Genomic DNA, 25,295 nt, shown 5'->3' with positions numbered 1-25,295 from the left:
ATGCATAGAGTTATTAAGACAAAAGAGTAACAATTCATCAGTGTTTAAGTCAGAATACTGAGTCCTTCACACACACTTTGACCTGCAGTCGTTACGGCTGTGACTGTTAATCTGATGCTGACCGCAGTGAAAATCCACACGGGAGCAAAGACACAAAGACCGTTTAAAAGGAATGTTCTTAACATCTGTGACATATGGAGGCCAGATCCGACCAAGGAAAAAGGAAATAAAAGATAGTTCACCCAAAAATGCAAATTCTCTCATCATTTACTCATCCTCATGCCATCCCAGATGTGTGTGACTTTCTTTCTTCTGCAGAACACAAATGAAGATTTTTAGAAGAATATTTCAGCTCTGTAGGTCCATACAATGAAAGTGAATGGGTGCCAGAAATTTGACGCTCCAGATATCACATAAAGGCAGTGTAAAAGTAATCCATATGACCCCAGTGGTTTAATCCACGTCTTCAGAAGTGGTATGATAGGTGTGGATGAGAAACAGATCAATATCTATGTATTTTTTTGCTTGAAATTCTTCTCCCTGCCCAGTAGGTGGTGATATGCACGAAGAATGTGAATCACCAAAAACACAAGAAGAAGAATGTGAAAGTGATCTGTTTCTCACCCACACCTATCATATCGCTTCTGAAGACATTGATTTAACCACTGGAGTCGTATGGATTACTTTGACGCTGAATTATGTGATTTTTGGAGCTTCAAAAGGTTGGCACCCATTCACTTGCATTGTATGGAACAAAAGAGCTGAGAAATTCTTTCTAAAAATCTTCAGTGGAGGAAACCAGCTTCAAAAGTAACATGCTGTCAATTACCACAGAAAACAATTTCAACTGGCCCCTCAGTTTGTAAAAACAAACATATGGGTCTCTGTTTTCGTAAGCGCGCTAGGCGCAGCACAACATGCAACAACTGTGTGCAACATCTTCTCATTTCCTTAAATTCCAAGTGCAATTTTCAGGCCAGGGTGGGAGTGTTTGTGCTATCTGTGTGTGTATGCACGCAAACTGTGTGTGTATTTTATGTTAATGAAGTGACGCAAAGCCCAATTTGCTATTTTCCTGAGAAATAGGTCATTGCGCTAAGACGTTTCAGAAGCACGTCTGTTTTCAGCGCAAAGTCTAAACTCAGTTCCTGCTAATCAGTTCGGGAGAGAGAGAGCTACAGGCAACATCCCTGTATGTGTTTGTGTTTGTATGTCTTTGTGTTTAAGTTCATTAAAAACATTACTTTTGATGCTTCGTCCGGTTCCCGCCTCCTCCTTTCCATTGAACCCTGTTACATTGCTGGCGAACTGCCACCTCTGGCGGCCTTTATTCCTTCTCGTCGGCTTGATTAGCCTGATGATGCATGCCCGGCCCCGCCCTCCTTGCCACAGTATGAGATTTGGGTTAAACTATCTAGAGGTCATGGTTTATTTTTTCAATTATTATTATTATGTTTATATTTACAATTGCATTTATGATATCATTTGTATTGGTATTTTTCCACCTGTTGTTGTAGAGTGATTTTAAATCACTGCAAAAGTGGAAGAGTTTGAAGAGGGTAAATGTTTGGATTTGTGAAGGTGGTTTTATATGATTGTTTAACCACTTTGTTATTTTGATTCTATTTCCGTTTAGTTTGAAATGTAATTTGAATTTAGAAATATTTTTGTTTTAAGTGGTGGCGTAGTGACTCGCCTCAATCCGGGTGGTGGAGGACGGATCTCAGTTGCCTCCGTGTCTGCGTCTGAGACCGTCAGTCCACGCATCTTATCATGTGGCTTGTTGAGCACGTTACCGTGGAGACGTAGCGCGTGTGGAGGCTTCACGTTATTCTCCGCGGCATCCAAGCACAATTCACTACGCGCCCCACCGAGAGCAAGAACCACATTATAGCGACCACAAAGAGGTTACCCCATGTGACTCTACCTCCCTAGCAACTGGGCCAATTTGGTTGCTTAGGAGACCTGGCTGGAGTCACTCAGCACGCCCTGGATTCCAACTCGCGACTCCAGGGGTGGTAGTCAGTGTCTTTACTCGCTGAGCTACCCAGGCCCCCTCAGTAAATTAATGTAATTTTTAAAGCAAAATTGATCGGTAGAAGTGAAGTGCATGCGAAAATCCACAGCCTTACCCGGAAGGCCGATACAATCACTGTTAATACTAGCCATGATTTGTGTCTCCATTATATACAGTAAGTGCATTATTTTAAACATAATTGTTTGTTTCTACAGTGATGAATCAAGTTCTTTTTTTCTAAATTGACAGAATATAAATGCTAATGGACTAATGGGCTGCAAATGGGCTCATTTCACAATAGTAACCAGAGGTCTGAGATCTATACAGTATGTTGGTAATGATAGATCATGACTTGTAACACAAAAGAGCATTCTCACACATTCTCCCTTCGCAACGTGAGGAGAGTTTTGCTTTTCATAAAATATGAAATAGCGAGAAACACAGTAGCACGGCTGGCTGCCTGTCGCACACACACACACACACACACACACACACACACACACACACACAAGTCTAAATCATTAACAGGCCTCATGCACAAAAATCTCAGTTCAAGCTCTCTCAAAGGTTTTCCAAGTGAGGGCAGCAGAAAGCAGCACTCTTACCATGAGAGCCTCCTCCTGTGTATACACACATAACACACACACTCAGTGTGCTCTAATTACCTGTGTGTTAGCTAATAGTATTTCTAAAGCCACTTCTACTCATTCAACAAAAACAGTGCAGCTCGAAAATATCTGTAACATAGTGTGTTTCAATACACATTGTAAACCGCTACGTCTTTTCATAAGACACTTTAAACAGTGAAGGTCAGAATACTTTGGTATTCCGCGTGCTGCTACATCTTGCACTAAGTACACGTGGCGCAAATTTTGCCATCAGAATAGTATGCGTGGACTGTCAGGCTGAGCTCATAAAAAGCGGCAAGTGTGTGCTGATTTTTCTTTAGCTGAAATCGGTATACGATGGCCGAATTTGAAAACACTGCCCCCAGAGGCTAAAGCGGTAAGTGTTTCAGAGCATATAAACAAGTGTGACATCCATTTATATCCAGGAGAGGTCGCCAGAGGCCAGTTTTAAGAATTGTTTTCAGCTGAACACGGTGTAAAACAGTGCAGAGAAATGCAAATTTTATTTAATATACCCCCCAAACCAAAACCAAAACCCAAATCTAACCTTAGCCATTAGTAGAGACAAAATGCAATGTTAGGGATAAAACTGCAACCTCCTTATCACGCTCGTGATTGTTTATAATAACGTGACAACTTCCTCGTTTGATTGGGGATTGAACTGTGGTCTCCCATGCAACTGACGCAACGCGCTACCAGTCGTGCCAAGATGGAAAGTAATTGTTGTTGAGCCGTTCCAAATATGTCCGAAGGGAGATAGGGCGTGCCAGTGAGTCGGCACACTAATGCCGATCCTAGGGTACCGGAACTTTCGGAAACAGCATGCCGACTTTCCGTGTGATCATGTTGGGACTGTCAGGGTTTCCACAATTTTCCAGGACGTTTTAATGCGCCCAACAAATGTAATATTTTAGCAAAAACACAAGCTTTTGTTTTTGCGTTTCTGTGTGTTTTGACGGTAGTTTCTCACCTCCAGATAAGCAGTTCGCCCATGATCTGACCATCATCGTTGTCTAAAATATATCATTTAAATGTTTTTGTGGTTAACAGCAATGATGTTTTGTACTATATCAATACTTAAACTATTTCGTCGGAGTGAAACAGAGATGACAGCAGATGAGCACAGAATGTATGTGACAGGGATTTGTTCATGACAGTAAACTACTGACATTGTTTCACAATGCACAGACACCGGCAGTGACAAAACAATACAAATTTGTGTATTTTACTCCTATTCCGAGTCCCGATCGTTACTATTTTTTGTACATGTAACAGAAACCTTGTTAGCAACTGTTGGGCCTCATGTATTCAGATAGAAGACAAAGGCAGGCCTAACAGTCAAAAACATTCCTCAAGCCCCCTCCTTCTAAGTCGTAAATCTTACTGATAAAAATCGCGCCAAAATCAAACAAAGGGAGTCCAAAACAGACTACAGATCCATGAAGCCTTGCCCACTAAAGGATCGAGCACTCAACTCCTATTGGATGAGGCACACAACAGAACGTCCCTCAAACATGACATCATCAGGACTTCAAATAATTCTGAAATGCTTCCAAAGTGGCTTCCAGCGACTTCGTTCACCGAATACGGACGTAGCTTTTTGCTGCTCTCCGGTGCAACCTCGTGGCTTAAGGAAGTAATGTCCGACTTGAAACTGTAGCCATACAATCTCCATCTCGCTGGACGAGTTGAGATTACTCTGTGTTCAACCGAACACTCTAACGGATCCGAAAGAGACCGCCGAGCAATTCGCATCTTCATCCGTTTGCCTACAGAAGTGAAGAGATTAAAGATTTCTCTTCCATCTTCAATCAAGTCGACATTTCTGAGTTCTCCGCCAGCCCGCCGAGAATCAACAGCCGTACCGCCCGTCGACAGCGCGAGAAAATGGCGTCCCGTCATCACCCGAGCCTCAAGGAACCGGGTCAAAGTTAAAGGACGGAGGAAAACACATCCTACCTGTGTCCTCATGCGATTCAAGTAAGAGGTTTACGTCTGGGCAGAGATAGAATATTATAGTGTGTTATTCTTGTGTTTCAAGGTTTTTGCTTGTACAGTTTACGGACCGCCATGTCCGCTAATTATTAATACCCAGGGTATTAATTATCACGAATTTGTTTTGCTGTATTGTGGTCCAACCAAATTGGACTGTTGTGCATTTTCGCCATCGCGGGTGAGACAGCAACTGAGTTCATCCATTAGAGTCAAATAACACAGGACTTTTACGAGCCCCGCTCGTTAAACCACGTCTCTGAGTGATGAACACGGCTGCTTCATCTCCAGCTATAGCGAAATCAGCTTTCGGGCTGTCACTGAATAATCTCTCTCTCTCTCTCTCTCTCTCTCTCTCTCTCTCTCTCTCTCTCTCACTAACCACACTGACACACACACACACACTGTCACACACACACACACTGTCACACACACACCTTATTTGTTATAGGCTTCTTTTGGTTTCCATATCTAATCATATCACTGTTTAGTTTGTAGTTGTAAGTCGGAAGTTTATTGACTGCATTGTATTAATTATTAATTGATATTACTGCATAAATAAACTTTTCTTTATATTACAAAGAGAAGTGTTTTGGTTTGTTTTGCATATACCTGTGTCGTGCTGACGGGATGTCAGTGCTCAGATTCAAACCTTCATTCATTGTTTTTTTTCCTGAAAATCGATATTCTTCGGATGTCGATTTTCCTAAGAAAACAATCTAATATTGAGACTGTTTTAATATTCAGTTATTAGTCCCTGATTTCAGGGTGGTGCCCCGTCAATGTTAATCCTTATTAATATTCTACTGATTTTTGATAATTGATAATTATCTTTGATTGAATTTGAATGATCAATAAGCTAGTGTTAACTTTAATGTTTCATCGACGTTAACAATTAACGATTATCTTTGATAACTGTTGATTTAAAGGATAAAAAAAGCTAACATTGATTCTCATCAATGTTCTATTGATTTTAATAATTAATAATTATCTTTGATAATTATTAATTATTGCTAATAACCAAACTTGCTCCTAAACGTAGCGCACTACATTTACTGGAGTCCCATATGAGGTTTTAATGAGTTAGATACAATTAATTAATTTAAATATTGATTAATAACTACAGAAATAATTATTAATTATTTCTGATAGTAACACTGATCTAAACAACCAGTAAAGCCCTACACAACACAGTTAAACAGTTTTATTATACTAAAATATTTTGCAGGACAAATAATTATTTTCAAGCACATTTCAGTATTTTTCCATGACATTGCATTGCAAAATTCCAGGTTTTCCAGGTTCCAGTCGGGTTTCGGGCTGGGTTTGGATCAGTTTTTCAAATATAACTTCATTGATTGGGTTTGTTATTTTGATAATATAACATGTAATATAGTTTAGGCTGCATTTATTTAATATATAATACTATTTTTATATATAATATACTGAATATATAATAAGAAATATTATTATGTATTATTTTTTTGCATCGTGTTGTACTGGTTTTCAGTGTCTCGTGCAGGACCACAACAGTTTTAGATACCGTGTGAAGTTTTTTTTTCTCTCCCCAATTTGGAATGCCCAATTCCCAATGCGCTCTTAAGTCCTCGTGGTGGCGTAGTGACTCGCCTCAATCCGGGTGGCGGAGGACAAATCTCAGTTGCCTATCACGTGGCTTGTTGAGCGCGTTACCGCGGAGACGTAGCGCTTGTGGAGGCCCACACTATTCTCCGCGGCATCCACGCACAACACACCACACACCCCACCGAGAGCGAGAACCCTCCCTAGCAACCGGGCCTATTGGTTGCTTAGGAGACCTGACTGGAGTCACTGGATTCAAACTCGCGACTCCAGGGGTGGTAATCAGCGACTTGTTGAGCTACCCAGGCCACCAATACCGTGTGAAGTTAAAAAGTAAGTAAACACATCTCGAGACACCTGCGTTCAGTTTCATTGCTGCACTTGGTCTAGCCTTTTTAAGTGCTGGTGTAACAAAGATTATTGAATATGTCTGCATGTGTTCGCAGTCAACAGTGCTCAACCATGCGCAGAAAAACAAAGGATACCCTAGCATTAATGCGTGTTATAATATGCACTTATTACTAATGACCTATGAAGAATAAAAAGCATTGTTATGATACAATATAACAGAGAAAACATGTAATAAATGTGTTTTATTATACACATTTGCCTGGACAATCAAAAGCCATTTTTCCCAGTTTCAGAATTGGCGTTCGGTGTTTCCACGTCTTGGCTTTGTAAGGCAGTACAGGCTTCACTGAATCCACCAGATATCACTCATTCTTTCAGCATAATGTGGCCTGAGGGTTTGTTGAAATGATTTGGAGCGGTCCAGCTCTCTGGGTGTGGAATATATGACAGGAGAATGAGATTTGTAGGTCTGATGAAGGTGTGGGCAATGAGTGAAGAATATGCAAATTACATTTTCTGAAGACAATGTGAGTGGTGCTTGTCCATGCTAAACTCTCCTCCACAATGCTTGGGTGTTGCTTTGTGTTTGCTAAGACGTACGGAGGGGTTTTTGCTATGCGGTCGCTAGGTGAGCTCATTTTAAAAGACTTACTAAGATTTTCAGTCCCTCCTTCAATGTGGCCTGTTTTATCATCCACCAAGTGAAACTTTAAGGTCTGATCACTTTGAAAAGTAACCACACACTTTTCTTCAACAAGCCGTGTGATTTGAGGTGTCATTCATGTCTGTAGCACAAACGGTGCGGGACAACGTCCACGTACATTTTTAAAACTAAAAGCTAGGGTATACTTATGTTTTTCCAAGTGCCGCACACAGCTGAGCGCTCAGCATTTTTAAATATGCTTTTTCCAGTGTTAATTTGCACAGTTTTGTATTTTAGTCGAAAATGTTTTTTAAATTTAGTCTATATTTGATCATGTCATATTCCTTCATTGAAGTCAATTTTACTCAGACAAAAATAACATATAATATTAGTCAACAAAAAATAACATTTTAATAGATGATAATGTTCAACTAAAATGTTATTAAATGCAAAAGATCAGACTTTCGCCAAATATTTAAATATTTTGAAAAATGTAGTTTTCAAACATGACAAACATAATAAAAATGTATGTTTAATTCTGTATATAAGTTCACACAACACAAGAGAACTGTCCTGATAAACATAAGTAAAACATCAAATGAATATACTGAAGAATTAGCTACTTTTTAAAGTTACTCTCTTGTGAATTCCTCACGTTTTGACAGTTTGTGATACTGCATTGCGTGTAGCACATTTAAGGAAAGGACGTATACACGGCGCAAGAGAATCAAGTCTTTCTAGATTTTTAGTTCTTAAAAAAAATAACAATAAAAACATTAGTGCATTGTTAATATCTTGCAGTAATATTTTTTGTTCAACAGTATGTTTTAACCTCGTGCGACCCCGCGTCCACATGTGTGGACGTTGTATTTTGGCTTCACTATACGCAACGCATATTTTAAATGCATTAAATCCGGCTGACAACTGTTCACAAGACTCTACACTGTCATTTAAGGGTTAAACTTCTGGCACACCGTGTCATGTGACACAACAGCATGACGTTGATTTCTGTGAAGGGCTACTACGGGCGCAGTGCCAACAAGAGTGCCTCTGGTAAGAAACCTCTAAGTTTGGTTGTAAAGAGTAGCGTCTCTAGTTTCATTTGATATGATGCTTTAAAAGATCTGTTCATCATTTGTGTGTCAGTGCGCTGATAAACATGATGTCCACATATGTGGAAATTAGGACCCCGTTCCCTCAAAAGTTGAAAAAACATGTTTGTAGTTATTTTGAATATTTTTCAACATTAACACATCTGTGGGTCAATTCGCTTCATTTTAATATACGTAAATATTGTTATTGTTTTATTTTGTTATCACTGTACAATACAGTTCTATTCATTAACATTAGTAAATGCATTCCTATAGATTTACTGTGCATTTTCACACTGAGAATAAATGCATTCATGCAAAAGCTAATACTGCAATACTGCGATTAAACTGTAGCTCATGTAAACAGAATACTGTGAGTATATTTTGATTATGCTAATAATCAGAGTAATGATAATCGCAGTAAGATATGTGGAGTACTCCAATTTTAATCACTTTATACTGGCGTGTAAACGCTTTAATCGCATTTCTTCCACTCTGTCCAAAGTGCGACTGCGCCAGTGCTGCAGACGGATGATGTTACGCTCAAGCACAGGTTCAAAAACGTCGCAAATTAGATTTATTTGCACTAATTTAAGGGCTTCACACAAAACGGCAGTTCCTTGCACCGTTTTTCAGCAGTGGTGCTCCCCTGCTGCAGGATCTATAGCCCCACGGCAAATGTCCGATTAGAGTTGTGAATGTCCGATTACAGTCTGAATCGAATGTTGGTGAGATAGAAAGACCACATACTGCAAAATAATGGTAAGGAAACACGTCTTTTAACTGAGATTGTCCTCGTGGACACAAGAACAACAACATCTAGTGCGTGTATTCCGATTCACAAACAAACGATTCGTTTTAGTGAATCAAAACAGACAGTGCATGCAGTGTAGACAAAAATGACTCTTATGAACCGGTTCTTCTAATAAAATGTTCAGAAAGACTCTCATATTGACTGACTAATTTTCCTTATGTCAAGCTGTAGTTAAAGATACATTTTTGCCCCCAAAAAATTCTTGGGGGCCTGGGTAGCTCAGAGAGTATTGACGCTGACTATCACCCCTGGAGTCGCGAGTTTGAATCCAGTGACTCCAGTCAGATCTCCTAAGCAACCAAATTGGCCCGGTTGCTAGGGAGGGTAGAGTCACATGGGGTAACCTCCTCGTGGTGGCGATTAGTGGTTCTCGCTCTCAGTGTGGCGTGTGGTAAGTTGTGTGTGGATCACGGAGAGTAGCATGAGTCTTCACATGCTGTGAGTCTCCACGGTGTCATGCACAACGAGTCACGTGATAAGATGCGTGGATTGACGGTCTCAGAAGCGGAGGCAACTGAGACTTGTCCTCCGCCACCCGGATTGAGTAACTGCGCCACCACGAGGACCTACTAAGTAGTGGGAATTGGGCATTCCAAATTGGGAGAAATGGGGATTAAAAAAAAAACATCCCATTTCTCAGTGGATAATCAGAGTAATGGCAAGTAGCATGTTAACGGGATTGAAGAGGTTGGCCCGAATCATTCCTTATATTGTGATTACTGCAATAATCAGAGTATTGGTGTACATGCAAATGTAGGACTCGTTTGACTGTGAGCTCTACGGATGCGTTCAGTGCATGCACACTTCATGCTAGGGTATACTTATATTTTCCACATACCGTTCTGTCTCACACATGGTCGAGCACTCACCTTTGCAAAGTATGTTAATTTGACCACGAGCCCATACTGATGCATTCGATGTATGCACACTATGACTGCTTTGTGATACTATTTTAATGCGGTCAACGCAAGGTGCTGGTGCAGACGGCGCACACAGATGCAAACTGTCCGTGTGTCTAGAAAAACTGGGCTTCACGCGGACAGTAAGCACGTACTGTGCTGATGACAAAATTCGCGTTACGCGTACTGTGCACAAGACGTAGCGGCATGCAGAAAACCGAAGTATACTTTGATCTTTAGGCTTTAGAGGTACATTTGAATCCCTAACCCTGAGTATGAGCAAGAGAAAAAGTGATGATTGCTTTAGCAAACACCTTCAACGAAATCTGCTTCTATTTCTCTACAACACAATCAGCCTCCTTCAGCTTGATGTGGTTTAAAGTGCTAGAATGCTTCTTGTTTCTTCTGAAATTGATTCAGCGCTGGTTGGATCCTGCAGCAAGTTTAATCAATCCGAAGAAAATTGAGAACAAAAAAAGATCCAATTTGTCTCCTTTAATGCATTCACGTAACTTACCACAGTTACTCGTACCTATATGGCAGGCAATCACGCAAAACAGCATAACACACACACACACACACACACACACACACACACACACAAATACACGTTCACAATATTACGAAGCCCTCAGACACTTTGACAGCGACATGATAGTGACATCGGACCGAAATAAAGAGATAGCGTGCAGTCCTGCAGCAGGTTGTCAGCGCTTGATAAATGCGTGCCATGACACCGCATGTGTGTGTGTGTGTGTTTGTGTGGTCCTCAGCTGACCGATATGAAGAGAGTCGAGTGTACACGGTGTCTGTCGGTGACCATTAAGGCACGTCTCTCTGTGTTCAGGGACGGATATAGAAACCATAGATCTGTCGCTGTATCTTAGCTCCGGCTCTAATCAGAAAGCCATCCACCCACTCTATTTCCTGACACGCTAGAATAACACACATCTCCCAGAGGCTCCTCAGCACACAAATCCTTAATTCATCTCTACAGCCTTTAGATATGACATACACACAAACACACACATGCATGCAAACATACCTAAAGTACGAGAAGGAGAGTGACATTTTCATCTATACTTAAATATACTTAAATTCTTTGCTTCTTGAGTATTTAAGCATTTTACTTGTTTTATAAACATAATATTTTGCATTATTTCCTTTTTGACAAATAATAGCCTGTTCTGTTATATTCCTAACAAAAAGCACCATATTTAACACTTTGATAATCCCATGTTTTTGACACATCATAGTAAAACCGTGGTATTTTTTGAAGTATCTTGGAGTACTATGACAGTATCATGAAATGTGAATATAATCCATGGTAAACCATGGTAACGACACGTTTTTATTTTTTTATTTTTTTATTTTTATATGGCTCTAATCTTTTTCTTGTCTCATCTCTACACAAACTGTCAAACATACCACCAAATCATCGCGCCGATCGGAAAGTTCGTGATAGGAAAGTAACAACACATTATTTCACGCACATATTAAATTAATATCAAGTAATGGCCTGGAGAAAAAAGCGTTTAGAGTGCATATGCTGTTAACAGATGTCTTCTGTCACGTTTCGCTTGTAACTTCATAAAACATAAACAAAATAAAAAAACAGCTGATGCTCCGTGACGCCCCTTCGATGCTCCGTGGCGAATTCAAAACGACATTTTTGCTCCCTCAAAGGACACTGCTGCGGGAGGGCCACTTGAAAGCTTGATCCAAACGAAAATGAGAAACTGAATGGGTCCTTCCACAAGATGAAGGGCACATTAATACAGTAATTCCGTGTTCCCTTCAGAGTACCCACTTCAAGGGCTCTGCACCTCAGAGTGTGTAGGGCATAGGGAGGATCACTTGCGATTAGAATCCGCCACCGATCTGCTATAGCGCGCGCTGTTAAAGGCACATTTTAATACACCCACGATTTACAAAGCATTATAGTAACACATTTTCACTGTTATTGTGAGATTATTATGAGATTTTTATTTTGTTGTATTTAACCATTTTAATTTAATTATTCAAATGTCTACTTTTTTTCTGGACGACCAGAAGGGCACCTTCAGATTTGTGAATGAAAGGGGCAGGGGTTCGCGCCCCTGCTGCCCCCGTTCTGTGCACGTCACAGAAACGAAACCTGACTGAATAAAAGATAAAAAAATGAAACACTCTGCCCCCACTGGGCTAATATTAAAACATGCATATGCACCAATGCATCACAAACACAGAGCGGGTTTGACAACATTAATTGTTTAAATGATGATGGATATTTTTAATAGTAATTAGATGTTAAATTGTTGACATTCCAGTTGTGATGTCTTGGAGAAGACAATTCTAAATCAATACATCTTGCACTTAAATATATTAAGTTTTATACATTTTATTTTGTAAAATTAGACAATTCAACTGATGCAGTAAAAAAAAATAAAAATAAAAAATAAAAAAATAAAGAAAAATTAAAACAATTTAAATGTAATTTTTTGTTCGGCCTTTTTGATTTTAGAGTAAAATTAGACCAGAAATTTTCTTGACAGGTTTCATGACAATTACCCTGTTGTTTTTACAGAAATATGATAAAAAACACCAATAAAAAAAAAAAAAAAAAAATATATATATATATATATATATATATATATATATATATATATATATATATATATATATATATATATATATTATTATTATTATTATTATTATTATTATTAGAAATGTTATTTTTATATAGCACTTTTAAAGCTATATACACTATATTGCCAAAAGTATTCGCTCACCCATCCAAATAATTGAATTCAGGTGTTCCAATCACTTCCATGGCCACAGGTGTATAAAATGAAGCACCTAGGCATGCAGACTGCTTCTACAAACATTTGTGAAAGAATGGGCCGCTCTCAGGAGCTCAGTGAATTCCAGCGTGGTACTGTGATAGGATGCCACCTGTGCAACAAGTCCAGTCGTGAAATTTCCTCACTACTAAATATTCCACAGTCAACTGTCAGTGGTATTATAACAAAGTGGAAGTGATTGGGAATGACAGCAACTCAGCCACGAAGTGGTAGGCCACGTAAAATGACAGAGCGGAGTCAGCGGATGCTGAGGCGCATAGTGCGCAGAGGTCGCCAACTTTCTGCAGAGTCAGTCGCTACAGACCTCCAAAGTTCATGTGGCCTTCAGATTAGCTCAAGAACAGTGCGTAGAGAGCTTCATGGAATGGGTTTCCATGGCCGAGCAGCTGCATCCAAGCCATACATCACCAAGTGCAATGCAAAGCGTCGGATGCAGTGGTGTAAAGCACGCCGCCACTGGACTCTAGAGCAGTGGAGACGCGTTCTCTGGAGTGACGAATCACGCTTCTCCATCTGGCAATCTGATGGACGAGTCTGGGTTTGGCGGTTGCCAGGAGAACGGTACTTGTCTGACTGCATTGTGCCAACTGTGAAGTTTGGTGGAGGGGGGATTATGGTGTGGGGTTGTTTTTCAGGAGCTGGGCTTGGCCCCTTAGTTCCAGTGAAAGGAACTCTGAATGCTTCAGCATACCAACAGATTTTGGACAATTCCATGCTCCCAACTTTGTGGGAACAGTTTGGGGATGGCCCCTTCCTGTTCCAACATGACTGCGCACCAGTGCACAAAGCAAGGTCCATAAAGACATGGATGAGCGAGTTTGGTGTGGAAGAACTTGACTGGCCTGCACAGAGTCCTGACCTCAACCCGATAGAGCACCTTTGGGATGAATTAGAGTGAAGACTGCGAGCCAGGCCTTCTCGTCCAACATCAGTGTCTGACCTCACAAATGCGCTTCTGGAAGAATGGTCAAAAATTCCCATAAACACACTCCTAAACCTTGTGGAAAGCCTTCCCAGAAGAGTTGAAGCTGTTATAGCTGCAAAGGGTGGGCCGACGTCATATTAAACACTATGGATTAAGAATGGGATGTCACTTAATTTCATATGCGTCTAAAGGCAGATGAGCGAATACTTTTGGCAATATAGTGTATGTATATATGCAAGATATATGTTGAGCACAAATGAAGCCAAATCTTTGTCACACCCAACAATAAAAGAAATCAAACTGATTCTATACTGGACTCTATTTAATAAATTTTAATGTTTGTGCATCTTATTTGGAGACTTATTTTCTTATAAATACCACTGTTTACACTTGACTTGTAATGTATTGTATCTTACAAGGTTTATTAGAAGACATTGCTTTTGTAACTTTAACTAAAGCAGTCAAAGTACACTTATAACTGTATACGATCACGTCATTTACATTTGCATTTATGCATTATGACGCTTTTATCCAAAGCAACTCACAGTGCATTCAAGGTACTTTTTTATTATTATTATTATTATTATCAGTTCCCTGGGAACACACAAAGCCTTATGACTGTTGACACAATGTTGTTTTTGCATGGCAGCACTTATACGATTAACTTTATTAAATTCTGCGGATAAAATTGGATGTTGATTGTGTTATAATGCATTATATTTTTTAAGGTATAACTATGGATAGAATAAGTATTACAGTACAGTGCATTATAACTTATGGTGCATTATTTATGAAAAGTTATAACACATTAGAAGGTGTATTATGAGACATTATGCATGCAGTATTATGCATTTATAATGCCTTTCATTTGGTCTAAATATAGCTGGTGAGATGAACCGCATCAGAATGTCGACCTCATTGTGGTGTAGGACAGAAGTGGAGAGATTTCTGCCTTTCATACAGGCTGACCGCATGACCGCATGACCTGCACTCTGTGCACAGGTGTATAATGAGTGTGTAATGATGCTCTGGAGTCATGAAGACTGTGCAGGTGTCTAGCAGCTGCGAGATGCAGTGAGTCATGTAGTTACTGCGTTGTGGCCTTGCAGGGCAGTATTGATGAGAATTTTGACTTCAGAGCCCAATACAATATGAACAGAGACCTGCAGGGTCAGGGGAAGGGCAGTAGACTTGAACTCGGGTTTAGACCAATCAATCAAACCACTAAACAAAAGCTAGAAAGCATCTCGCAACTAGAAAGCATTCACAAAATGACAAACTCAGAAGCCTCCGGAATGAGGGCCAATGACTCAAAATCCCCTCACACAAGCAAATAGCAGAAGGATTCCACTAAATGAATCGAAGAAATGAAGTTTGCGTAAACATTTACCCAGTTCCTTACCGCATATCTCTCATGCCTTAAAATAGGATGCGCTCTTTGAAGGAGGCGAAGAGACGGGGAGGGAAAACAGCATTACCCCTCGAATGAACTTCATAGCAGGCAATCGCTGCAGGTGTATGTTTTCAATCTGAGAGCGGCATGTGCTCAGGCTAATATATATATATATATATATATATATATATATATATATATATATATATATATATATATATATTTATATTTATATTTATATATGACTGTATTCAACAGAATGTCTTCCACAGGCGGCCCCTCAGGGCTCAGACGCTCCATCAGGAATATAGAGGTGTAAATGAGCATAAGGCCGAAGCCATCACAGCGGCAGTGTGTGTATGACAGCAGAGAAATGAGAGAGGATGAAAGTGGTCGCTCAGGGGCGAGACAGCACAGGACTGGTAAGATGGAGGAATAACAGTTTACTGCCACATCATGTTGAGGGATAATTCAATCAAACGTTAGCATTTGGCCATCAGCCTCCTGGCGGATAACTAACTACATGCCAGGAATGAAGATCTGAAACAGATGGGGTGTGTTTAGAAAGAGAATATTGGCAATGTAAAACTTTAGGTGAAAAGTGAGCAGATTGAATTTGTGTTTGTGAACTGCACATGTATTTGCACTGATCAAAGATGCTGTGGTTTTCCATAGGGTCATAGTCAGCAATAACACTTAGAACACTTCCCATATCTTCCCATGCCAACTTTTAGATTTTTTTTATTTAAAAGCAATCATTTTTATTTGAGGCTATATGCAGGTGAATATGTGGATGAGACTTCTGGCAGTGAGCTGCAGCACCTCTGTGTTCATCTGACTTCATATCAGAATAATTTCACCATGACTAACAGAGTTGTGACAGGTCATTCTGAAGCGTTTCATCTTGTCAGACTCTGTTTTATGAATTGCAGTAACTATATTATATAACTGACGCACCAAAGCAAACTATAAAATGCATAGTTCCAATTCAGAAATCGGATCGGGGGAGAAATCGTAATAAAGTCAAAGTTTCAAAGGTCACACACACACACACACACACACACACACACACACTCACACACTCACACACTCACACACTCACACACTCACACACTCACACACGCACACTCTCACACACACACACACTCACACACACACACTCTCACACACTCACACACACTCACACACACACACACACTCTCACTCACACACACTCTCACACACACACACTCACACACACACACACTCACACACACACACACTCACACACACACACACACTCTCACACACACACTCTCACACACACACTCACACACACACACTCACACACACTCACACACACTCACACACACTCACACACACACACACTCACACACACACTCTCACACACACACTCTCACACACATGTTGGTGCAGCTATCATTATGAGGACTCTCCATAGACATAATGATTTTTATACTGTATGAACTATAGATTCTATCCCCTAACCCTAACCCTACCCCTAAACCTAACCCTCACAGAAAACTTTCTGCATTTGAATTATGGGGACACTAGAAATAACCTCATAAACCACATTTATAGCATAATACCCTTGTAATTACCAGTTTGTAACCTAAAAAAAAGTCCTCGTAAACCACTTAAACCTGCCCATACTCACACACACACTCACTCACACACACACACACACTCAGTTTGCAGAGAAGAGAAGAGCATGTTAGCAGAGCGTATCTATCATTGGCCTCCACTCACCTGTATTAATCCTCCACACACACCTTCCTCATTGAGGTGCAGTAATTACAACATACATTCAGAGCGGCTGATTGTGAGACGCTGCTAATCGCATTAGCTAATCCTGCAGCCACTGAGAGTGCGAGACCTCTTCATTCCCCCTCGCTGAGCTCCAAACTCTTCTGACTGCCCCTCACTGATGCTCATTACTGCACACTTAACACAGATCCACACATTACATATGAGAGAGTAACAGACAGACAAACAGACAGACAGAAAGACAGACAGACAGACAGACAAAAAGATTACATAGACAGACAGATAGACAAAAAGACTGGACAGACAGACAGACAAAAAAACTACAGAGACCGACAGACAGACAGATAGACAAAAAAACTACACAGACAGACAAACAAAAATACTACACAGACAGACAAAAAGACTACATAGACAGACAGACAGATAGACAAAAAAGACTACACAGACAGACAAACAAAAAGACTACACAGACAGACAGACAGACAAAATACTACACAGATAGACAAAAAGACTACACAGACAGACAGACAGACAGACAAGTAGACAATAAAACACAGACAGACAGGCAGACAGACAGGTAGACAAGATAGATAGACAGAACACTACACAGACAGACAGACAGACAAAAAGACTACACAGAAAGACAGAGAGACAGACGGTTAGACAAAAAGACAACCCAGACAGATAGACAGATACACAAAAAGACAACACAGACAGACAGACAAAAAGACTGCACAGACGGACAAAAATACTACACAGACAGATAGACAGACAAAAATACTACACAGATAGACAGATAGATAGAAAAAAAGACAGGCAGACAGACAGACAGAAAGATAGATAGACAAAAATACTACACAGACATACAGACAAAAAGAATACACAGACAGACAAAAAGACTACATAGACAGACAGACGGATAGACAAATAGACTACCCAGACAGACGGACAGACAGATAGATAGATAGAAATACTACACAGACAGACAGATAGATGACAGACAGACAGACAGACGGATAGACAAAAAGACTACCCAGACAGACGGACAGACAGATAGATAGATAATAAGACAAGACAGACAGACAAACAGGATAGACAGACAGACAGATAGATAGATAGACAGACAGACAGATAGATAGATAGAAATACTACACAGACAGACAGATAGATGACAGACAGACAGACAGACAGATTGACAAAAAGACTACCCAGACAGACGGACAGACAGATAGATAGATAAAAAGACAAGACAGACAGACAGACAGACAAACAGACAGACAGAGAGATAGATAGATAGATAGATAGATAGATAGATAGATAGATAGATAGATAGATAGATAGATAGATAGATAGATAGACAGACAGTTAGATAGACAGACAGACAGAGTTAAAGACTCTCAGTGATGCACAGACGAGCGTCCCAAATCTGATTTTCTGCTACATTTTCTAACCCACTCACTCTTGAAAGGCCTCACAGAACAATAGAGAGACTGATGAAGTGGCTGTGTGTGTGTGTGTGTGTGTGTCTGTGTCTGTGTGTATGTTAGGTGTGTAGAGCGAAATAATAGGTGTCTATGTGTGTCTGTGTGATGTCACAGAGAGTGTGTATTATGTGCGTTTTTGCATGAACACGTGCGGTTTAAAGGCTTTAGCACAGAATGCGCACAAAGTGTTGTGAAAAATCGAACGGCATGAATTTACAAGTGCATTAATATTCTGATCACAGCATACTGCAATATTTCCGTCATCAGGTGACTCATGCAATCGTGTTGTTTACAATATCTGCATAACCTCTCATTTGGAACAAGGCTATTTCAAATTCTGGAAGCTCGTACATTCTAAATGTCATCGTATATATCTAAGCATGTAACTCCTTGACATGATAAGGTCATTTAAGCAGCATTGAACAGGAAGAACTATATATAATAAATTAGCTTCTCAGAACAAAGAAGAAAAAACACAACTACAATGAAGATTGGCATCTTTCAGTGCTGTAAATAGACAGATTGCTCCTGGATGTGGGGTGACTCATAACAGGGACATTTAAAGGGCATATAAACAGCTTATTCTCCAAAATTACTCAATCAATGGGAATAAATGGGATTTGAGGATTGAGATACGAGGAATTTCATGGGATTATCCTTGAGCATGTAATCACAGCCACTGATGCACACTTGGACCATCTCTGGGTCGTGATATTCACATCCACAAGCAATGAAGGAATAGTTCGGCCAAAAATGAAAATCAGTTATTCACCCTCATGTCAATCCAAACCTGTATGACTTTCTTTCTTCAGTGAGTCAATGATGACAGAATTTTTGCATGAATTTCAACTTTAATAAATGATGAAATAACTGAGTTTGAACGGTCAGATCGGATTTGTATGTGCAACTTTCCATCGTTTGTTGTGCGTGACAGGTTGTTTCATCAGGTGTTGTGATGAGATACTGCATTCCAAAACAGCATAAACGATGCCTTCACAGGACATTTCAAGTGAAAAAAAGAAAAGACGCGGATACATAGCGCGTGTGGAGGCTTCACGCTATTCTCCGCGGCATCCACACACAATACATCACAAGCCCCACCGAGAGCGAGAACCACATTATAGTGACCACGAGGAGGTTACCCCATGTGACTCTACCCTCCCTAGCAACCGGGCCAATTTGGTTGCTTAGGAGACCTGGCTGGAGCCACTATGAAGTCTCTTTTAAAATAATACATACATTGGCTTTACCCACCCAAAGAGATGCACTAATATTTGGTAACACACACCGGCTGCAAGCTACCACAGCATGATCAATTATTGAATGTCTTGCGCAAATATGGGACATTTGAGCATACTGAGTGCTTCAATACAGGACGGGGGTCCTCTTCAAAAGTCTTGCTGGCCAACCCTTTTATTATTCAGTATGGGACACAAAACCTTCAATAGGGGACGTTTCGCTACATGCTAAAATACAGGACAAATAAGCGTCACGTATGCGATAAAATACGGGACGTCTGTCGAAAAAGGGGCGATTGTAAACCCTAGCAGCAATAAACATTGCATATGCCACCTCTCCCATTTTTTAAGCCATTTTCTGTGAAGAATGTGTTAATATTTGGATGCCCTCTTGAGAAACATCCATTGATAAACACTCACACATGGTGAAGTCCAGAACTCAATGAGATACATGTGGAATATTCCTAACATTAATCCACCAAAAGAATGTGTGAGGAGCAAAATCATGACGATGTCTGAACCAATGAATAACCTGTGTTGTTTGTCACTGATATACAAGGGGGGGAACAGCTGTCATTGAAACAAAAATACATTTCATATATTCAAAGCAGCTTTACAGAAAAAATGCTATAACAGAAAATGAAGCTGTAATGTCTGTAATATACTGTATATATGTAATATTATATGTAAAATAAAATAAAAAGTTGTGAACTACTTATAATATAACAAGGTTATATTTCCATCTAAAATACATATATCTGGTGCTACACCCCTGCTCCAGTGCTCTGAAAAATGATAGAGAGAGGAAGGAGAAGATGAACACCATCGCCAGAGCTCTCTCTATCTTTCCTCTGTCTTTGATTTCCCTCAGAGAGAGACAGAATGAGAGAAAAGAGAACAGAGAGAGTTTTGAAAGCACTCACAGCTGAAGGTGTGCAGTGACCCAGCTCAAACCCTAGAGCTGCTCATCACACACACACACACAGCCTACAGCTGCCTATCAGCCCTGAGCCATCATTACTGCTAGGGTGACCATAATATGACTGCAAGTATGTGTGTGTTTGTTTGTGTGCTTGTGAGAGAGACAGAAAGAGCTGCATTGCTGTCTATTACCAACATAGACAGCTGCCTTCTAAGGGTCCATTTACAAAGGATACTTTCTTGCATTCAAAAATGGCTCGATGCAGCGTAGCAGAATGGAATGGAACATGGGGGGTCTTGGAACCGGAATCGTTAAATACCTTACGACTCCCATCCCTACTGCCTAAGCAGGCTTTGTAGGTTTTGTAACAGAGCCATAGAGAGTGGTGTAGGTCTCCACCTCTAGTGCCCCAGTGTCGGAGTATCTGCCCCAGTGTGCACGATGACTGCACATTAAAGCAGCCTGTGTTCCAGCCTTCAGCCATAACCCACCGTGCACTAATATATATGATAATGACACCAGCACACAGCAGCAAAGGCTAATATCATTTTCCCTCCCATTAGAGATTTCCTGTCTCGCTTGGCCAGCGTTCCTGCTGTCAGAGTGAGCACACGCCTCTTGAGGGTCCCGCTATACGCAGTTCACACTAACAGCTTTATACAAATTATTCACATTTAAACCCTCCCTAGTGCACACTTCATATGCACTTCAAAACATGGGCTATGGCATGCTGCCATACGATAGCGTTAACCCTGACCCTGGCTATTCGACTGTTTCTGTAATATGCCATTTGCTATGCGTACTATGCATTATAGATCATGTGACATTTGCACAAACTGCTTAAAATTGCACACTTTTTCACATATAGTTTTGTTTTAAAAAGCTGACAGCTTACAGTAGGGTGAATTCAGGTGAATTTCAAAGCATCGTTGCCTGAATTCACAGTATACAGTAAGCAGGACGCTAATATTCCATTCATCTTCACATTGCATTTGAGTGATAGAGAGACAGGTCTCAGCTCTGCAGGCATTCGGCTAGTACACAAACAAGCAAATCAAATGCCGTAAACTAAACAAACAACACGAGAAAGGCCTCAAAGCACCATTAATAGCTCATTACCGCGCTCAAATGAACCCCCGCTCACGCTATCAACCTCTCTGAGCATTGGAGCTTTTATGAAGCGTGTATTGGCTGACTGATATTCAGTGCTGGCTTCATCAGACTACAGCCACATTGACTAAAAACACATCTCTACCAGCAGAAAAACAGAAAAAGGACTGTTTGCAGCATACACATACAGAAATCACAAAAGCTAATGGGTTATTCCATGTCAAATCTACCAAATTTCAGAAACTTCCCAGACTGAATATTTTATTTTGTTCTATACTTTTTTGGAAGAAAGATAAACATAACTGATTACAAAAGCCAAAATACTGAATTCCATGGATCAATATTTGCAGTGCAATCCTGTAGTTTGTAAAGGGGGGTTGGGGTTCAAAATGACAGCTTCCACCTAGATTTTGGAGCACAACTACAGGTTAAAAAAAAAAACCTTAGAAAGGTGACAGTATCATGATTTTATAATTACACAGAGATACACCAGTCTATAACTAAAATCAGTTGACTTCAGCACTTTTTGTTGCATTATATGCCAATGGTGTGAATCCAAAAGTTGGAGCATCTCTAACTCCAGAAGTATTAAAGATTTCCATATATCCTTTACTGTTTGTATCTTCATATTTAAGGCCCAATATGGTCAAATCCCAGAGATATGTGGCTCTCAAAGTGGCTCCATGCATAAATTATGCGCATTTTCAGTGGTTGAAAGTTTCTCGGTTACTGTTGTAACCTCCGTTCCCTGATGGAGGGAACGAGACGTTGTGTCGATGTAGTGACACTAGGGGTCGCTCTTGAGAGCCCCGAACACCTCAGATCTTTGAGAAAAGGCCAATGAGAATTGCAGAGTGGAATTTGCATGCCACTCCCCCGGACATACGGGTATAAAAGGAGCTGGCTCGCAACCACTCATTCAGGTTTTGTTTTGAGGAGCCGAGACAGGGTCTCGGCCATTTCAGCGGGTAGTACAGCATTGTGGCAGGGGGGACACAACGTCCCGTTCCCTCCATCAGGGAACGGAGGTTACGACAGTAACCGAGACGTTCCCCTTCTGTCACTCACTCGACATTGTGTCGATGTATTGGCACTAGGGGTCCCTATATGAAACGCCACAACTAGCTGAACCATGTTACGTGGACTGCCGGTGCAGGTGCAAGCAAGCTGCTGCGTGCGTAGTCTGCACGTAGCCTCCCCCAACGCCCCCAAAAAATGTTGTATAGTTCCCCACATCCCTGGGGGGGAAGAGACATATCTAGTATGGAAGCGCCAGCCACGGCCTTTTCTCTCTATGTTTTCTCTCCACAGAGTATTCAGTTATTCGGCTGGGGCCATTTTAACACTCAATATATGCGCCGGAAAAGGTGTTCTTTTCCTATCCTATTCTTTCAGGGGGAAAGACCCCGTGGAGACCACATCCTGCCCAGAGGGGAGGTAACATGTGGCAAGCACGTCATGTGGGATCAGAGCCGCACATAGAAGAGGCGCGGTGGTAGGTCCTGCCTGAAAGGGGGGGAGCTCTACAAACAGGGTTAGGGAGGAAGGACATCCAGGGTTCACAGGTTCGTGAACTCGCATGGGAAAAGAACTGCTGGGCGAAGTCTCAACGGTGTCACCGAATAGGCCGATCTGGGAGATGGGGGCGTTGAGAAAGCGAACCTTGTCCGCGTCCCTCATCTCGACCAGATTCAGCCACAGGTGCCGTTCCTGGACAATGAGGGTGGACACTGCCTGCCTGAGTGCTCGCGCCGTGACCTTCGACGCCCGGAGGGTGAGGTAGGTCGCAGAGTGCAGCTCCTGCATCACATCGCTCCTGCATCACATCAGGACCAAGACTACCCACGTGCAGTTCCTTTAGTGCCTTGGCCTGGTGTACTTGCAGGAGGGCCATGGCATGCAGGGCAGAGACGGCCTGACCAGCAGCGCTGTAGGCTTTGGCCGTCATAGACGACGTCGTCCTACAGGCTTCGGAAGGGAGTGCCGGGTGATCCCGCCAGGTGGCTGCGCTTTGCTGGCACAGGTGTACCGCAACCGCCTTATCCAACTAAGGGACCTCCATATACCTGTGGGCCGCCCCGCCATCGAGGGTAGTGAGAGCGGATGAGCTGGGAGGTCGGTTTCCGGCAGAAAAAGGTGCCCTCCATGACCTCATCAGCTCGTCGTGCACTTCCGGGAAGAAAGGGACATGCTGTCCAGACATGTGAGGCGGCGCCCATGGCCGTCGGAAGCAGAGAGATAGCGAACGCATCCAGGAATCACACAAAGACGGAAAGACATCTTTAAAAAGACGTTCAACATCAATGTGTGTGCTCTAATAGAGAAAATATACTCTTTAGCAGGAATATACATACTTTTAGCGCTGTCGAAGTGCCTAGGGGCGAAATCTGCACTCGTCATACAGAAGGAGAGAATGCAGCTGGAAATGTGCCATATATGCAACAGCATACGCTTCTTAAGAGGTGAATGGAACAGCAATAGTATTCAGCTCGCTGATAGTACAACCGCTCTGCTCCGAAGAAAAAAATCTGAATGAGTGGTTGCGAGCCAGCTCCTTTTATACCCGTATGTCCGGGGGAGTGGCATGCAAATTCCACTCGCCAATTCTCATTGGCCTTTTATCAAAGATCTGAGGTGTTCGGGCTCTCAAGAGCGACCCCTAGTGTCACTACATCGACACAACGTCGAGTGAGTGACAGAAGGGGAACCAAATGTAGGTCACATTTTTCTGGTCCAACAAAACAAAGGTCTGAAGTGCAAATAATATTGAAACTAGAAATATACATTTATTTATTTACATAAAAACAATGTCAAAATCAACGCAAAAAAAATTGAGAGCCCAAATATACACTACTTTAGGAATAAACGACATACTGTACGTGGCGCTTTAGTGAAACAGCATATTCCTGGTTCAATACAATCGACAGAATTTGTGGCATGATGTTGATTACCACAAAAATTACTTTAGACTCGTTCCTCCTTTTCTTTAAAAAAAGCACAAAATTAGGTTACAGTGAGACACTTACAATGGAAGTCAATGGGGCCAATTTTTGGAGGGTTTAAAGGCAGAAATGTGAAGTTTATAATTTTATAAAAGCATTCACATTAATTCTGTTAAAACTCATGTATTATTTGAGCTGTAAAGTTGTTTATAGTGGCGTTTTGATGGACGTTTTTATGCTTTATGGCGTGCTGTTACGTCACCATGGCAACAAAGTTTTTCTGCTTTACACAGAAAAAATTAGCAGGTGATTTTACCAAACTAAAACAATGTTTACATGCTTATTGTTTATGTCTCGTGGCTATACTTTTGAAACTGTGAGTATTTTAATGTTTACTGATTGGCCCCATTGACTTCCATTGTAAATGCCTCACTGTCAATTTTGCTTTTTTTAAAAAAAGGAACGGAGGAACGAGTTGAGTTTATGGTAGTCAACATTATGTCAAAAATGCCGTCGATTGAGCTTAACTTTTATTGAACCCGGAATATTCCTTTAAACACTACTCTTAAACAAAACGAATACCCTGGAGTCTTGTTGTCCTGGTTTATTTGCACGCTTTCTAATGAGGATGTATTAGTGGGTTTATTTTGGCAA

The 25,295-nt window shown here is 41.0% G+C and overlaps 1 protein-coding gene across 3 annotated transcripts in view; it reads left to right on the top strand.

Annotated features, from left to right (window-relative positions):
- The window catches only part of LOC127436974 (muscarinic acetylcholine receptor M2-like), a 108,087-nt gene that overhangs the window by 47,727 nt on the left and 35,065 nt on the right, over positions 1-25,295 (top strand). Inside the window, exon 2 of one of the 3 annotated variants that reach the window (XM_051691524.1) lies at positions 15,451-15,600. The exons of the other annotated variants lie outside the window; for them this stretch is intronic. The gene's annotated coding sequence lies outside the window, so the exon portion shown is untranslated. The remainder of the gene's footprint in view (positions 1-15,450; positions 15,601-25,295) is intronic. 3 annotated transcript variants of the gene reach the window in all.

This window comes from Myxocyprinus asiaticus, chromosome 47 (assembly GCF_019703515.2).
Source record: "Myxocyprinus asiaticus isolate MX2 ecotype Aquarium Trade chromosome 47, UBuf_Myxa_2, whole genome shotgun sequence".
Classification (NCBI taxonomy): Eukaryota; Metazoa; Chordata; class Actinopteri; order Cypriniformes; family Catostomidae; genus Myxocyprinus; species Myxocyprinus asiaticus.
Note: the sequence above shows the minus strand (reverse complement) of the source record. Positions and strands in the feature narration are given on the sequence as shown.